The 18,881-nt window shown below is 40.3% G+C and overlaps 1 pseudogene; it reads left to right on the top strand.

The window, feature by feature from the left end:
• Window positions 1-11,013: 11,013 nt before the first annotated feature.
• LOC113832004 lies at window positions 11,014-18,011 on the top strand (annotated as a pseudogene).
• The last annotated feature ends 870 nt before the right edge of the window (window positions 18,012-18,881 follow it).

Here is an 18,881-nt window from a genome sequence, read left to right as displayed (position 1 = left end):
GTGAACCTGCTTGGGAGGGAGCCAGCCGCCAGGCGTGTGGGTGCGCGCGCGTACGGGAGTGTCACCGAGAGAGAGAACGAGCCAAGGGGCGGGGTCTTTCAACAAGATAGACAAACTTTTATCCAACCTTACAAAGACAGAGAGAGAACATACAAATTAACAAAATCAAAAATGAAAAGGTGGACATAACAACAGACACTGGGAAAATCCAGAGAATCATCAGATCATACTTTGAAAACCTGTACTCCACAAAATTCTAAAATTTAAAGAAAATGGACAATTTTCTGGACAGATATCACTTACCAAAATTAAATCAAGAACAGATAAGCACAGATAAGACCTATTTAACAAAATAGAAGCAGTCATAAAAGTCTCCCAACCAAAAAAAAAGCCCAGGGCCAGATGGTTTCAGCAGAATTCTACCAGAAATTCAAGGAGGTGCTAATACCAATACTCCTCAAATTGTTCCACACAATAGAAGCAGAAGGATCATTGTCAAGCTTTTTTATCAGGTTCCAATTACCTTGATACCATAACCACACAAAGACATAATTAAGATAGAGAACTAAAGACCAATCTCCCTCATGAACATTGATGCAAAAAACACTCAATAAAATACTGGCAAATCAAATCCAAGAATACATCAGAGAAATCATCCACCATGATCAAGTAGACTTCATCCTAGAGATGCAGGAATGGTTCAACATATGAAAATCACTCAATGTAACCCACCACATAAACAAACTGAAAAAGAAAAACCACATAATCATCTCACTAGATACTGAAAAAGCCTTTGACAAAATCCAGCACCCCTTCATGATAAAGGTCTTGGAGAGATCAGAAATAAAAGGAACATACCTAAACATAATGAAGGAAATATACAGCAAACTGACAGCCAATATCAAACTAAATGGAGAAAAACTCAATTAGATTCCTCTAAAATCAGGAACAAGACAAGGCTGCCCACTCTCTCCATATCTCTTCAATATTGTACTTGAAGTTCTTACTAGAGCAATAAGATTACAAAAGGAGATCAAGGGGATACAAATTGGAAAAGAAGGCATAAAATTTCCACTATTTGTGGATGATATGATAGTTTACATAAGTAACCCAAAGAATTCTACCAGGGAACTCCTACAGCTGGTTAACACCTTCAGCAAAGTGGCAGGATACAAGATTAACTCAAAAAAATCAGTACCCCTACTATATATAGACAAGAAAGGGGCTGAGAAAGAAATCAGAGAAACATCACCCTTTACAATAGCCACAAACAACATAAAATATCTAGGGGTAACTTTAACCAAACAGGTGAAAGACCTGTATGACAAGAACTTTGAGTCATTAAAGAAAGAAATTAAAGAAGATGGAAAGATCTCCCATGCTCTTGGATAGGTAGAATCAACATAATAAAAATGGCAATCTTACCAAAAGCAATCTACAGATTCAATGCAATTCCCATCAAAAGCCAAGCACAATTCTTCACAGACTCAACTTTATATGGAAAAACAAAAAAACCAAGATATCCAAAACAACCCTGTACAATAAGGGAACTTCTGGAGGCATCACTATCCCTGACTTCAATCTCTACTATAGAGCTATGGTTCTGAAAACAGCTTGGTATTGGCACGAAAACAGACAGGTAGACCAATGGAATCAAATTCAAGACCCTGTTTTTAACCCACACACCTATGATCACCTGATTTTTGACAAAGAAACTAAAACTATACAATGGAACAAAGAAAGCATCTTCAACAAATGGTGCTGGCATAACTGGATACTGGAATGTAGAAGACTACAGATAGATCCATATCTATCACCACACATAAGACTTAAGTCCAAATAGATCAAAGACCTCAACATAAATCCAGCCACACTGAACCTCTTAGAAGAGAAAATAGGAGGTACCTTTGAACAAATTGGCACAGGAGACCACTTCCTGAACATAACACCAGTAGCACAGACACTGAGATCAACAATTAATAAATAGGACCTCCTGAAATTGAGAAGCAAAAGACATAGTCAACAAGACAAAATGGCAGCCCACAAAATGGGAAAAGATCATCAACAACCCCACATCTGACAGAGGGCTGATTTCCAAAATATACAAAGAACTCAAGAAGCTAGTCGCCAAAACACCAAATAATTCAATTAAAAAGTGGGGTACAAAGCTAAATGGAGAATTCTTAATAGAGGAATCTAAAATGGCTGAAAGATGCTTAAGAAATTGGTTAACATCCTTAGCTATCAGGGAAAGGCAAATCAAAACAACTCTGAGATACCATCTTACTCCTGTCAGAATGGCTAAAATCAAAAACACCAATGACAGTTTATGCTGGAGAGGATGTGGAGAAAGGAAAACACTCCTCCACTGCTGGTGGGAGCGCCAACTTGTACAGCCACTTTGGAAATCAGTATGGTGGTTTCTCAGGAAAATAGGAACCAGTCTACCTCAAGATGCAGCAAGTCCACTCTTAGTCATATACCCAAAAGAAGCACATTCATACAACAAGGACATCTGTTCAACGATGTTCACAGCAGCATTATTTGTAATAGCCAGAAACTGGAGGCAACCTTGATGCCCCTCAACCGAAGAATGGATACAGAAAATGTAGTACATTTACACAATGGAGTACTATAGTGGGAAAATACCAATACAGAGTCAGGTAGAGATATAAGGGTATTTAATAGGGAAAAGCCTTACTTACAGAGCGACCTAGCCATCTGGCATGGCAGCAGTCTGTACGCAAGCCCAAAAAGAGAACCCGAAAGAGAAAACGCAGTCCCCTACAAGTCTCGCTCTACGTCACCCTGACCATGCCCTCTCAAGCTTGGTCAGGCACACCTGTAGCCAGCCCCTAAGTAGGTGTGGCTACAGCTTCTTATGTGCCTGGCATTGATTCTGATTTTATACCGGAACTAAATGCACAAATAAGTTGTTGAAATATCCATCATATAGATCTAAATAGTGACAGGAATTAGTGCTTCGGACTAAATAACAGTAGAATGTCTTGAGATATATAGCCTGCAGTCACTGGAGCCAGCTCACTATCCTATTCTCTATGCATGTTTAATATGTATTCATACATATTACATATGTATGAATAAACATGTAGTTTATTTTCTTCTCCAAGAACATCTGTTAAGAACACAAAAATAAGACACTGTGTTCCTTGTAACTTTAGCTCTTAGACAGAAGCAACAGATGCCTTAACCTAGTTTCAATTTTATCAGCCTTAATATGACAAACAAAATACCACAACCAAGCAGGTTGAGCAACAGTAGATACACTCTCCTTAATCTAATTCCCTATTAGATTAGAATCTAATCTATCCATCCATGCCCCCCAAAACATCCCATAATCTTCAAAAAATAGTGCTTATTAAACACCCATGGAGTGTATTCACTACGTAGAATAGATCCAGGCAAAAGCTGCAAGCAACTCACTCAGACATCCTTTGAAAAGAGCCAAGTGATTAGAAGAGGTGCCTTACACGGGGACAGGCACAGGTCACATGAGAGGCAGATTACATGATTATTAATAATCAGACTGTGATCACAGTGTCTCCAGAAAGGTTTCTAAAATAGAAGCTTTGCCTCAGCTCCACCTTTGGTTAAGGTTTGCTTCCCTTCTAGACTCATCTGTGAAGAAAGAGCAGTCACACAATTGGTAAGAGCCAGGACATCCATCTCCTCGGGCTCAAAATTAGTGGAGGCAAAGATAATTAACAGATAAAGTCAACTCGATCAAGTGTTGTCACAAGATAATGGTCTCCTGCCGCTGTACAAATGTGAAGCAGAGCTCATCTTTAGAAACAAATTTCAAAGTTGAGGAAGGGTTTTCATCCTGTGAAATAACAACCTTTACACAATGCTCTATTGCAGTAATGTATTTCTAGCACATTATACTTTGCTCTAAGAAAATGCTAGAAAAAAATAATAGGGATGTGGTAATTGTATCACTTGTTATTTGTACAATAGAAATGTTATGGTTATTCAAGTTGGTCCAAATGTGGCTGGTTTTATTCTTGATGATCACAAAGCCTTCTTGCTAAGACAGCTAGTTCTTTCTCTATGTGTGTGGGTTCCTTGTAGAAGCTCCCCTTGATAGTTCTGATTACAATGTGAGAGCCTGACTGGCAGATTTATGCTCACCCCATTATCAATATGAGTTCTTCCCTATTAATGAGACATTTCAAAATTAATCAGTTATCATCAATTAGCATTACATTATAATATGCATATTTAGGAAAATAACTTAGTTTTTCCTTTTAATAAATGCATCTTTCTAGCTTCCTGATAATTGAAAGTAATATCATAGAACAAGAAAACAACAAAGCAATCAAATGAATAAAGAGGTTTTTTTTACAGAGATAAAATCATCTAAACTCATTTTAGTAGAATAATTTCATACCAGTTATCTATTTACTCTCTCTCTCTCTCTCTCTCTCTCTCTCTCTCTCTCTCTCTCTCTCTCTGAAGAAACCTCTCCTTCTTTCTCTGCTATGCAACAGTGCAGGTAAATCTTGAATGCACTTCTCCACTAACTGACATAGTATTATGCTTTGTTAGTGTTCCATGACAGTGGACAGTGCTGGGATAGGAAGACAAGCCTTCTTTTCTTGGCTCCTTTGTGTCATTTTGGTAAACCTTAGAACGCAGCAGGCAAGGGTACTTCCCCGTGCAAGCTTCTCCCCCTAAGGCATGCCTATCATATTTGATTTTTTTCATGATCAAGTATGCTGTTACAGGGCTTTCTTAAATTCTTCAATACTGCGTGGCAGTTCTACTCTGTCTTAGTTAGGGTTTTATTGATGCGATGAAACACCATTACCAAAAACCAAGTTGTGGAGGAAAGGGTCTATTTGGCTTACACCTCCACATATCTGTTCATCACTGAAGAAGTCAGGACAGGAATTCAAACAGAGCAGGATCCCAGAGGCAGGAGCTGATGCAGAGGCCATGGAGGGGCTGCTTACTGGCTTGTTTCCCATGGCTTGCTCAACCCACCTTCTTATAGAACCCAGGACCAGCAGCCCAGGGATGGCACCACCCACCATGGGCTGAGCCCCCCCACATTGATCACCAAATGAGAAAATGCCTTTCAGCTGGATCTCATTCCTCAACTGAGGCTCCTTCCTCTCTGATGACTCCAGCTTGAGTCAAATTGACATACAAAATCAGCCAGTGCACTATTTTACCTTGAGTTTTTATTATGAAAACATGTCAAATTTTATTAAATGATTGATCTAGATGGTTCATACTGATTATGAGAGTTTTTTCCATGTGTCTCATTACAGTGAATTTTTTTCAAGTTGAATCACATCAGCATTGCTGAAACAAAACCCCCTAGGTCACAGTGTGCAATCCTTTTCCTACTTATTAGACTTGGTTTGCTAGAATTTTATAGATTATATTTTCATATTTATACAAAAAGAATTAGTTTTGTCTTATTGTGGTGTCTTAGTATAACTCTGCTAATAATGTAATATTGGTCCAAACACGTTTCTCCACCTTATACTTTTTAGGAAAGTTTCAGAAGGATTGGTTTTAATTCTTTAAATGTTTTATTGGAATAACCTGCAGGTATCTGATGGGGAATGTACTACTGTGTATGTTTATCTTATTGATTGTTAAATAAAACACTGTTTGGCCAATGAGACAGCAAGTTAGACAGAACTAGGAGTCAAAGAGGATTCTGGGAAATGTAGTAGAGAAGTGCTGATCCAGGCAGGAAGTGACATAGCAAGGAGACTCATATTTAAGCAAAGGAGAAACAGGAAGGGTCCCTTTTCCCCGTTTGCCTCCTCCAGCGGCAGGATGTAAGCCACTGACAAGGAGGGACGCCAATAAGGCGTCCGATAAGTCTATAAAATATATAGATGTATGATAAATGAGACTGAGCTAACAGATGAGAATCCTAGTCATTGGCCAAGCAGCATTGTACCTAATACAAATTTCTGTGTATTCATTTGGGCCTAACTTGGGCAGGCAGCTGGTGTAAAGCTCACATGTGGCGGTGGGGCTCGGGCAGCTTTTGGCAGAAAGATTTATTGTAACAGGTATTAGTCCCTGAACTTACTTTGTTGTTGTTTTATTGTATATGTATTGGAGTTTGGCCCGCATGTATGTCTTGCACATTTGTGCATTGAGGTCCCTGGAAATTAAGTTACAAATGACTATAAGTCATGTGTGGGTGCTGGGAATCAAACCCAGGTCCTCTGGAAGAGCAGCCATTATTTTTAGTTTACTGAGCCTTTGTTCTATCTCCAAGGAGTCCTCTTTGGAAGGTTTCTGATATAAAATTTTATCAGCTTAGTTGTGATAAATCTATTTTGCTTCTTAAGCCAGTTTTGATTCCTTAAATGTTTCTAAGAATCTTTCCAACTCATTCACTCCATCTAAATTCCTACCAGTATTCTTTTGTGACTCTTAATTTCTGTAAAATCAGTATTAATATAATACTTTTCTCATCTCAGTTATGCTCACTTTCTTTTAATATGTCTAAGTAAGGCTTTGTCAAATTCCTTGCTATTTTCTAAAATTCAATTTTTTTACTTTATTGACTATTGTTTTTCTATTTTCTACTTATCACCATTATAATATTTCTGTTAAATTCTGGCTTATTGTTTTTAATCTAATTCTTATTGCATGGGGATAGGTTATTTTCCAGGTTAGTTTTCACTATAGACATGACATAGTCTCATCTGGGAGAGAATCTCAGTGAGGAATTGTCTGGATCAGGTTTGCCTATAGGAATGTCTTTAAGAAATTGTCTTGATCGTTAATAGAGGTATAAAGCTCACCCTGGATATGGGTGGCACCATTTCATGGACTTGACCTTACACTGTATAATAGTTAGGTGCTGAGCACAGTCAAACAAGTATCCTTGTCTTTATTTTCTCTCTGCCTTGAAGTGTGAATTTGATACTTTAACTTTCTTCCTTGATTTACTCATGGAAGTAAATGACTTTATATAATGGACTATAACCTGAAATTATGAGCATAAATAACACCCTTTCCCTCCTAAATTGCTTGTTATCAGAATATTTTATCACAGAAACTGAAACAGAACTAAGACAATTATTTGTTTGACATCTTTTTTCTCACTTAAATCTATCCCTCCCTACTGACCATTACAAAGATTTTCTTATACTGTGGTTTTTTTCTACCAATACATTTTGTTTTTAAGCAATTTCATCCGTGTATATAATACATTCTGATTATTCTTGCCTTGCCCTCTCACATCTACTTCCCAAGCCTTACCAGCACCTTTTCTTCCTTACAATTTTGTGCCTCTATTCATGACTTTAATTTAGTGGTCATCTGAGTTTAACCTGGGAACATTTAAGTGTTTCTCAGTCATTTGAGTTTCCTCTTGGAGAGTTCTCTGTTTACATATGTAACCCACTTTTAATTGTGTTATTTGTTTTCTTGATATCCAGTTTTTTTAATTCTTTGTATACTTTGGAATATTAACCCTGTATCAGGTGTGTAGTTGGCAAAAAATAAATGCCCATTCTGTAGGCTGCTGCTTTGTCCAAATGATGGTGTTTGTTGTCATGAAGAAACATTTCAGACTCATGAGGTCCTTCCTACTCATGATCCTGGTGCCTGTGCTAATGGTGTTTATTTTTAAAGTCTTTTCCTGTGTCAGTGAGTTCAAAGCTTTTACCCACTTTCTTTTCTATGAGATTCAGTGTATCTGGTTTTATGTTGAGGTCTTTGATCCACTTGGACTTGAGTTTTATGCAGGGTGGTAAATATGGATCTATATGGATTATTCTATATGAAGTCATCTAATTTGACAAGCACCATTTGTTGAAGATGCTGTCCTTTGACAGTTTGTCTTTATCGTTTTAAATCAAAAATCAAGTGTCCATATGTGTGTGGATTGTGTCTGGTTCTTTAACTCAATTTCCTTGTTAATGTATCTATTTTGGGGCCAATACCATGCTGTGGAAAGGAGGGAGGGATTAGTGTGTGTGTGTGTGTGTGTGTGTGTGTGTGTGTGTGTGTGTGTGTGTTCGTGTCCAAATAAAACTGAAAATTATGCTTTCAAGATTTTTGAAGAATTGTGTTGGAATTTTGATGGTATTGCATTGAATCTGTAGATTGCTTTTGGTAAGATGGCCATTTTTACTATGTTAATCCTACAAATCTATGAACATGGGAGATCTTTCCATCTTCTGATATCTCCTCAATTTCTTTCTTCAATGACTTGAACTTTTTATCATACAGCTCTTTAACTTTCTTGGCAAAAGATACTTTCCTAGATATTTTATGTTATTTGAGAAATGTTGTGAAATGTTTCCTTTCCTTGGTTTGTTTTGCAGACCATTTGTCATTTGTAAACAGGAGGGCTACTGGTTTTTGTGAATTAATTTTGTGTCCTACTTTGCTAAAAGTGTTTATCAGTCGTAGGAGTTTCCCAGTGGAATTTTTAGGGTCACTTATGTATATTATCATATCATCTGCAAATACAGATACTTTGACTTCTTCCTTTACAATTTGCATCTCTTTGATCTCCTTCAGTTGTTTTATTACTGTAGCTAAGATTTCAAGTACTATATTGAATAGGTATGAAAAGAGTGAACAACCTTGTCTTGTTCCTATTTTCGGTGGAATTGCTTTGAGTTTTTCTCCATTTAAGTTGATGTTGGCTGTGGACTTCGTGTAAACTGCCTTTATTATGATGAGGTATGCTCCTTGTATCTCTAATCTTTGCAATACTTCTATCATAAAAAAATGCTGGATTTTGTCAAAGGCATTTTCTGCATTTAATGAGATGATCTTTTTTATTTCAGTTTTTTATGATTGATTACATTTACTGAGTTTCAAATATTGAACCAGCCCTTCATTTCTGGGAAGAAGCCTACTTGGTCATGGTGGATGACCTTTTGGATGTATTTTGGATTCACAAACTACTCTTAAGTGTAGTCTGCATGCCCAGAGTAGATGGTAATGTCTATCCTTGATGCTGAGATGCATTTCCTGGGTGCAGTAGAAGGATGAGTCCTGTTTTCACAACCATTCTGTTCGCCTGTGTCTTTTTATTGGGGAATTGAGACCATTGATACTGAGAGAAATCAATGACAAATGACTGTTGATTACTGTTATTTTGTTATTGTTATTTGGAAGAGCCAAGGAACCAAACCAATGCCATGACAGGCTCCTGATAGCCCTGCCAGGGACCAGGCCTCCATTTTGGCTTACTGGAACTGAACAAGCAGCTCTTAGAAAGACCACAACTCAAAGGTAACCAATCAGTAAGTGTCCTTCAGCCTCATGCAAGTTTGAGACAGCTAAAGACAGCTTTTCCCACCCTGCTGCTGAACCACTAAGCCATCAACCCAAAAACTTTTTTGGCATCTGAACATTATTTATTGATTTACAGCAGTGAAAGTTGTAGCCTAAGTTCTCTTCACTTATGTCTCCAGTATGAACCTTCAAAACACACTCATCTTTCTGAAAATTGTTATCTTCTGATGGCAGTAACCCTGTAATGCTAAATGTGAAGACTATGTTGTTATGTTTTGTTTTGTTTTTTGCTTTTTATTCCTTTCTTTCACCTGTCTTTCCCCGGGGATAGGAGAGAGAGAGAGAGAGAGAGAGAGAGAGAGAGAGAGAGAGAGAGAGAGAGAATTGAAGGAGAGTTATATCTCCATAGCTAATCCTTAAACTCTCCTTAATTCTTCTGATAAAAGTCATCAATAATATTTCAACCCAAAAACTTGGTGTTTAAACCAACCAATCAGTCCCCAGACTAACCTCCCCTCCTGGAATTCCCCTAATCTTGCTTTTTAAAAGCCTGTGAGCTTCTCTTAAGGCTGCCATTTGCTCATTTGCTGAATGGTTTACCCCTTGCATGCATGGAAAAAATAAACACTCTTGTTAACTGCATGTGACTGGTGGGCTTTTGTTCTTTTGTGGGACTCCTCGAAGACCCTAACATTATTGGTGGTGGTGGTGGTGATGGTAGTGGAGTGTGTGTGTGTGTGTGTGTTAGAGAGAGAGAGAGAGAGAGAGAGAGGGAGAGAGAGAGAGAGAGTTCCTGTGTGTGTGTGCTTTCCTTCTTTTGGTTTTGCTGGTATAAGATTATTTGATTATTTATTTCCTATATTTTCATGGCTATAGTTAGCCTTTTTACGTTGAAGTGCTGGATTTGTGGATAGATACTGTTTAAATTATAGCCTGAGTTGTCTGGGTTTTCCCATGGGGTACCTTTGCCCAACAACTTGATAGATGTAACCCATCCCTGGAACTGAAGGCTTCATTTGGGGATGAGCGATGAATCAGTCGTTAGTCCAATGTATGTTACTGACAGCTTTGTTTTTTAAAATGAAAAATTGGTGACTGCAACCTGTGCATGTGTTTATGGGTCTTCTATTCTATTGATCTACATGTCTGTCTTTCTATCATTACCATGATCTTTTCACCGCAGCTCAGTGAACTTTCCTGAAACCTAAGTTTCTTCACAACTAAGGAAGTCACCCAACCTTAAACACAGCCCCAGAAGTTAGATCAGTAGGCTTAGAATCAGTCTTGATATGGGCACCCAATTCTAGAACATCTGGTCCCAAATTCCAGAATGCAATTGCTGGCAACCATGACATGACAGATGAATAAGTGCAACCCTTATAAAGGAAGAGGCTATCTATATCTGTGTTTAAACCTCAATCCACCACTAGCCACAAGTGCTGCTGATCCTCCTTGAGAATCCTATCTAACACCTGGAATCCCACACTGGTTGTAGAGGAGACTTGCACATGTATGTTCCCAGGCAAGCCTATGCTCAGTTCCTGAATATCCCTCTCAGATGATGCCACCATCTTAACACACAATGATGCTGACTTGGGTCATCTCTGGGCAAAGTAACAAAGGAAAATAATGACCTCTTTTCTAGTTTTGAGGTTAGAGCCAATAGCATACAGAGGTAGAAAGTCCTAAACAGGAACACTTGTAAACACAGCAAAAAATCTGTAAACAATAAACCTACAGATCACCATCAGAACTATGATCATCAGAAGAACAAATGCTTCTTGGGTCAGGCATAAGTCCACTTTTAGACCCATATTCTGTGAATTCCCCGGGGAACCAACAGCACTGTAATGAGGCCAAGGCTATGAATATCTCCATATGGACATCAAGGAACTGAGGAATCTCAATAAGAACAAGACATTAGTCCAAAAGATGGCCAAGAACTATGATGCCTTTATTACTTCTGCTCTCTGATCAGGCAGATCCCATATTCTGGGTCCAGGCCTGAACCGGGCTGCTAAGTTCCCTTCCCTGGTGATATACAATGAAAACACAGTGCTCAAAGTCAGAAAAGTCAAGTTCATAATCAAGTTACTTTGAAAAAAAGTGCAGTGCCATTGGTTATGTGAAGATGACAGGTGATGAGCTGGTCTACAACACCCACTTTGCTTGGTATTATTGCTCAAGAACTGGAAGAATCGAAAGGCTTTATACATCACCAGAACTATGGTCAAGCCCCAGCACCTGCGTCAGGGCACATCTTAATAAATCCTAGTCCTGCCAACCACAAGCAAATAAGAACAGAAAACAGTGAACTCAGAGATGGAATTGCCCAGCTCTGGGTACACATAAACAACTAAATCTCTCAAAGAGCCTTAGGGCTGAAAAACTAGGCTCCAAATCCAAGCCTTTATCAAAATAAATGACTTATAACACAAGTTAGAGTCTCAGACTCTAAGAGTCTTGGCAATTAAAGTGAGGACACTTATTGGGAAAGATTCAATAGTGTAACTTGGGATGTAGGACCCTGGTGAGACCCAGGGCATTGAACTCTCAGATTATCATAGGTTTATCTTGACTGAATAAACTTGACTGAACTAATCTCCCTAGCATTAGAGATGGATGTATTAACATTTTCCTCCTCGGCAGTATTGCCCTCTCCAACCTTGCCTTGGGGAAATTAATCTTACATTGCTTGTGAAATCAGCAATGACATTTGTCTAAAGGAGATACCCAGGAAGACAGTGTTGATGTTCCTTGTGGTCTATGCATCTGCACCTCTAGACGTAGAATCACACCCAAGGCTATGGTGATATATTGTTTATGATTTATTAAAGCCACTAGAGATTGAAATAGCAAAACAGCCATACTAGTTAGCCATAGAAGCCAGGCACATGCCTTTAATTGCAGGATTGAGGATTAAGAGGTAGACGGATCTCTGTTAGTTCGAGGCCACACTGATTACAGGAAATTGATCCAGTCCTAAAAGAAACAGCTCACACAAAGGTGATCTCAGCACCTGGGATCACAAGCCTTTAATCCTAGTACTAGAGAAAGAGGTGGAGACAGGAGTGATATGGCTAGGCAGAGAAAGGAATAAAAGGCAGGAGACAGGATCTGAGAGCCTTTTTGCCTCTTGGGGACAAGATTGCTATTTCAGCTGGGTAGAGGTAAGATCTATTGGCTTGGCTGCTTTGCTTCGCTGATCTTCAGCTTGAAGCCTGAACCCCAATATCAGTCTCTGGGTGTTTTATTTTTCATGTTACTAGAGAGGAGGAACTTAGTGCAACCCCAAAGAACTTCCTGAGTTTTCTAATTCATTCTAGTGTAAGTCTGGAAATAATGTGTGGGAGTAGAATTTTAACAGTGTGGGATAGTGGTAAAAGGAACCTAAAATTCATCAGACATGGTTTATCAGTGTGGATATAATAAGAAAGTTAGATAAATACTTATTTTTCTCTTTTCTTTATGCACCTAACAAAATCAAATCACTACTCTGTTATGATAGCTTACTAGAAATCTATGCCTAAAACCATAGAATTATATGGGAGTTAGGTAAGCTAAGGTTTGCCAGCTTGTGAAAACCACTACCTCTTATATTGGAAAAACAAACACCAGAAACTGCCTGAAGGAGAGCTTGTCGAAGCTACTAAAACAAAGGTCCAGATGCAGATCCTATTTCTGTCTTCTAGATATGACCAGACTGATACACTCATGAGCTCACAGCAGTTGTGGTTGCCTGAACAAGACCTGCACAAGATCCAGCCAGTCAACATGTTAACACAAGGGAGGAAGAGTTTGTGATCCCTTCCCTTCACTGAGAAGCTAGTGACAGCTGATGGCTTCTGGGGGAGAAAGAGACATTTTAAGTGAAAGGCCCTTGGTAGATCAACCATGTGTGTGGCTTCATCACCAGGAGTATATCATCAGCACAAATTGGACTTGGTGGCTTATTCTCTTAAAAAGTTTAAAAAGAGGATCCATAGGAAAGAGTAGGGGGTGAGTATGGTCAGAATACAGTGTATGAAATTCTCAAAGAATAAAAGAATATTTTAAATAAAGTAGTAAGACAGTTATAGTTCTGAGATGTGTGTAGAATGTAGAAAAAAATCATTGTGACAAAATTAAACTCTTGACTCTGATATTCATTCCGGTGAGATTTCTTCTAATCACCCTCTTATTTCTCATCGTGGGGGTGGGATCGAGTAATAGTCAGAAGTTTAGTGTTGGGAATTACTCCCAGATATCTCTTATTTTTTGACTTCCTTCTTGAGGCTTGGGTAAGGGCTTGAAAATGGGAAAAGAAGGAAATGGAAGAGGCTTGAGCAAATGGGGGATGGAGGGAAATTACAATGTTGAATGTTCAAAATTACCTCTAGGGATTTCTCTTGGAATCTTCATTTCCAAGACAGTTTCTCTTATACATCATACAGAAGCCACTGAAAAGTAGTGGCAGAGGTCATTAGAAGGAATGGTTTTGTGTTGTTGTTGTTGTTGCTTGACAGCATCTCATTATGTAGCCCTGGCTGGCTTGGGATGCGCAGATATGAGTGCCACCATGTTGGGCATAAGTAGCATTCCTAAACTAATGGTGTTGAGTAATGTTCTTATTGTAACAAACAGTGCTCAATGGCTGTCACTCTGAACAGTTCACTACTTCAGGATTTCCTTGGCTTTGTGTGTGGATCAGGACATGAAGGCACATCTGTACAGCTGCATTTACTTTTTAAGCCGAAATAATTGACAAGAAATAATAATCCTAAAGAGTACAAATTTAAATCCTTGTCATCTTAGCCTTTAACACTGGGGCGGGATGGGTGTGAATTTTGAATGTAGTATGTTCACCAAACTCCTACTGAGCCATTAACAAACAACAGGTAACAATGTTTCAATTCATTTGTTATGAATAATGATTGTGGGAAGGGCCAAACGACCAAGAGAAAAGAGGAACTTTACAGCATTCATTTTAAATGGGGGGGGCAAGAAAAAAGAATAGCTTCAAACAAAGGAATGGCCATCTGAAGCAACAGTTCTCAATTTGTACTTCTAGACCCCTTGAGGGTGGAGCAACCCTTTCACAGGGGTCGCCTAAGACCATTGGAAAACAGATATTTATATTAGAATTCATAACAGTAGCAAAATTACAGTTACGAAGTAACAATGATTTTACAGTTGGGGTCAACACAACATGAGTGTATTAAGTCACAGCATTAGGCAGGTTGAGAACCACTGAGAAGTTTACCCAGGTTACAAAAACACCAATGAGAGCAGCAGTGGGTCAGGACACTGTAAACAAATACTTTCAGAATGTGTTTACTTAATACTAAAGCAGAAATCAATCGTAAGAGGGTTATTATAAGGATCTGCACTGCTCACTTAAGTAAGTGGAGTCGGTAAGTGGTATAAAAGATAAATTACTCATTTGTTCCTCCACATAGCATTTTGCTCAACCAATGTTTTCAAAAGCAAACAATGCACAGTACACAGTTCTGCCAGACTATAGACAAATGGAGGGCAAGGATGATTGGAAAATACTCTCCTAAAATGTGTTACTTAACTTTCAGCACACTGTAGATAGCATTTTTAAACTAGCAGTTAAATTATATTTTTATTTCCATTTAGAAACCACCACTCATTATGCAATAAAGAAAAAAAATCAAATGAAGCTTGCAGATTTTATTGTCTCTTAATCCGTGGTAAAAATAGCCTCAGACCACCCAATTTTCCTATGAATCAGGTAAAAATGATTCAACTAATGAATACTTGCTCACAGCACTGCAGTGCCTAGTACTCACCGTGAGCTTTCCCATATTGTCCATCCAACAGACACAAACCAAGGACTGACTAGTAGTTTAAAATAAAATTATACATTTTACCAGAATGGGCAAGCAAACATGTTCAGGATGTCCATTTTCAGAAATTATGTCTCCCTTGCCTAATAATAGATAATCGAATTCTCAGGTTACAATATGAGAACAAACCACATGAAAATGAGGAGAGTTTTTTTCCTTCTATTTTCCTTTTATTGAAACACATTTCTTTTTTTACTTTTTTTCCCAACCTTTTTTATTTGAATTAGAAACAGGATTGTTTTACATGACAATTCCAGTTCCCTTCTCCCACCCATCCTCCCCTACCCCCACCCAACTAAAACCTTATCTGTCACATATCTTTTCTGTTCCCCCTGGATCGTAAGGCCTTCCATAGCGTGTCATCAGAGTCTTTCGTATCCTTTGGGACAGGGCCTAGGCCCACCCCCGTGTGAAACACATTTCTTATTCGTGCAAAATATTCGTGATTATGGTTTTACCTCCCCCAACTCCTTCCAGATTCTCCCCACCTCACCTCCCAGACAAATCCACGCCCTTTCTTTCTCTCTCTTGTCAGAAAACAAGCAGGCATCTAAAAACTAATAGTAAAGTAAAAGATTAAGAAGTGGAATATGACAAAACAAACAGAAGAAAAAGAGCCAATGAAAAACACTTATAGATGCAGAGACATACACATAACTCCCATAAAACTCAAAACCAGAAACCATAATGCATACACAAAGGAACAGTGAGGTTAAAACAAAAAGTCCTGAGAAAAAGAACCTCCAAAACTATGCCATTGAGTTGGTTTTGTGCTGACCATCTACTGCTGGACTTGTGGCCTGGCCTTCAGTGTGGTTTGTTTCCCCAGTGAGACTCTGTTGGAGAAAACTATTTTCACTTGCAAGCAGTTACCAATTGGAGATAGCTTCTGGGTAATAATGGACAGGAGTTTGTGTCTACTTCTCTTCTCAGCACTAGGACCCCCCGTGTGGTCCAGAACTGTGCAGGCAGGCCCAATTTGTGAGGCCACCCTCTCTGTGAATTCATATATGTGTTGGTCGCTGTTGACAGAGGGCCTTGTTTCCTTGGTGTCCTCCATCCATGCTGGCTCTTACAATCTGCCTCCTTGTCTGCAGGGTTCCCTGAGTCCTGAAAGGAGGGATTTGATGGAAACATCCCATTAAGAACTGGATGTTCCAAAGTCCCTCACTCTAAGTATATTGTCTGACTGTGAATCTTGTATTGATTCCCATCTGCAGGAGGAAGCTTCTCTGATGATGGCTAAGCAAGGAGGCACTCATCTATGAGTATAGCAGAATGTCATTAGGAGTACCTTGTCAATCTGGTCAAAGGTTCTTGGCCACCCAAGCACCATTGTGTATGAGTTCCATCACCTGGAGTAGGGCGTACTTTCAATCAGATATTGGTTGGTTATTTCCATGTTTGTACCACCACTGCACCAGTGTATGTTGCAGGCAGATCACAATTGTAGATGAAAGGGTTTGTAGCTGGGTTGGAGTTTACCTTTCTCTTTGGAAGCATGCAGAGTACCTTCCAATACCATGAACACCAGTTCGTAGGGGTGAAGGCCCTATGTAGGCAATAGCTCCACTTCTACATGTTCAATGAGTTGTGTAGATGCTGGTTGTTTATATCAATAGGGCTGTGCTGTCAGCTAGTAGAGAGCCACCAATAACCTTGGCAATATCCTGGGCTGTTTGGGAGTTTCCACCGGGCCCCTTTGAACAACAATTCTATTAGCTGTAACTTATTCCTGGAACTGGAGGCTTCATTTGATGGTAAGAGATGGGACTCTGTTTCCTCCATTATTTGAGGACTTCAGTTAGGCCATCTTCATATATGTATATATTTCAGAAACCTCTACTGTATTAAGTTTCTATATGACCCCTCAAATGGCTCTTAGGTTTAAGTGTCCCTCCCGGTATTTCCTCTCTTGTTTGATAGTCTATTCCAGTACCCCTCCCTTGTGGTGGTTTGAATGAGATTGGCCCCCACAGTCTCATAGATTTGAATAGTTAGTCACTAGGAAGTGGCATTTATTGAACTGATTAGGTGTGCCTGGTAGGGAGTGTTTCTGAGACCCTGTCAGGTATGGCCGTTAGGGTTCCTGGGGTAGAAAGTGTTCCTAGGTATTGGGAGCTGACTCAAGAAACTGCGATGGACTACAAGTAGTGAGGCTGAGAGGGTTCTTTGGAGGGAGGAAAGCTGGGTCTGCGGTCAGGATCTAACTAGTCCCCTGGGGATAAGGGGTGGAGAGGAAGGTGAGGCCCTAGCAGGTGGCCTGCTTCAGGTCTGGGGTGAGTCGGGGTAATCAGATTTGGAGGACAGAAGAAAGTGAAGATTGCCTCCCCGGTTTCCAGGCTGGTGTAGCTAGAGGGCTTCCAGGGAGAGCCTCCTGAGTTTGAGACGAACGGGCGGGATGAGGGTCCGAGGCTGTGGGAGAAGCTCTGCATTGTCCCCTTCAAAATGGGGCAGAGAGGGAGGTGAAGCAGCAGCAGGCGGTCTCGGGATAAGACTGGGGAATTGGAATTGGTGGATGGGAGGAAGAGTGAAAATCGTCTACCTGACTCACTAGCCAGCGTGAAAATGGCTTTTAAAGTAGGTAGCTGCGTTTATAACAGCCTGTGGCAACTGTTGCTAATTTTATTTGTATCTTCAGCTCCATTAGTGGTTTACACCCATTTAAATTAGAGAAATTCAGACAGGGGATCATGATGCTCCAACTAAAGCCTTTTGTTCTAAACAGGCTGCGAAGAAGACGCCGAAACAATTTCTTTACAACTAAGCGCGTGCCTGCAGCAGATTGCACTTAACCTAAACCCCCTCACTCCTTTTGATAAGGAAGTCATGTTTAAGCGACTAACCGGAGAGAAAGGGGGGGATCAAGCCGCGCCTCTCAGTCACCAGTTACGGTTTTAATAAATAAAACCCTGGAGGGTGGCGCGTTTCGTTCTGTTATCCACCTGAGAGGGTTAAATGCAATGAATTAAGAAAGCCATGTTCACAGCACCGGGTAAATCAGCTTCGGAAGAACTAAACTGCTGCTGCTGAAGTGTCCTCACTTAGGATGCTTCCTATCTCTAAGTCATTCTTGCCCCAAGTCGTTAGAAAACAAATTTTAAATAGGTGTCACTCTGCTTTGCATGGACCTGTCCTCTGATTACTCTTGTAATATATATTCAGCAGGTCCGGAATGGGGAATGGCTTTTTTTTTTAATTAAAGAGATACAGAATCTGGGAGAGACCAGGGAAAGTTGGATTGAAAAGGAGAGATGACAAGAGGGTAACGGGGCTTCAGGTGGGTGCGTGGGAACCGCTGGAAGGCCAGGTCGCCTCTGCCCCCCGCTGCCCGGGCGAGCCTGCGATTGGCCCTGCCGCCTAGCACCCGGGAGACGCCACTCTGCGCGCCGCCGCCCCTCGCTCCCCGCCGACTGGGTTCCGCGCGCCTCCGAGCGCTCCGAGGAGAAGCGCAGACCAGGCAGCAGCATCCTCCCGTCTGTGCGCGCCGCCCTCCTGCTCCCTCGCCCGCCATGGGGCCAACTCGCAACTCCTAGGTCTCAGCCTCCAGCCACGGGAAATCAGAGAAGCAGCAAGCAGAAGCCAAGATGAGTTTCCGCAAGGAGGATGGCGTGAGCAGCCTGTGCCAGAAGGCACTGCACATCATCACCGAGCTGTGTTTCGCGGGCCAGGTGGAGTGGGACAAGTGCTCCGGCATCTTTCCCGCCGATAGGTCCAGCCAGGGAGGAGGTGGCACAGGTAAGGGGATCGTCCTGCGTTTCCCGGGACAAG

The sequence above is a fragment of the Cricetulus griseus genome, chromosome 2 (assembly GCF_003668045.3).
Source record: "Cricetulus griseus strain 17A/GY chromosome 2, alternate assembly CriGri-PICRH-1.0, whole genome shotgun sequence".
In the NCBI taxonomy this organism is placed as follows: domain Eukaryota; kingdom Metazoa; phylum Chordata; class Mammalia; order Rodentia; family Cricetidae; genus Cricetulus; species Cricetulus griseus.
Note: the sequence above shows the minus strand (reverse complement) of the source record. Positions and strands in the feature narration are given on the sequence as shown.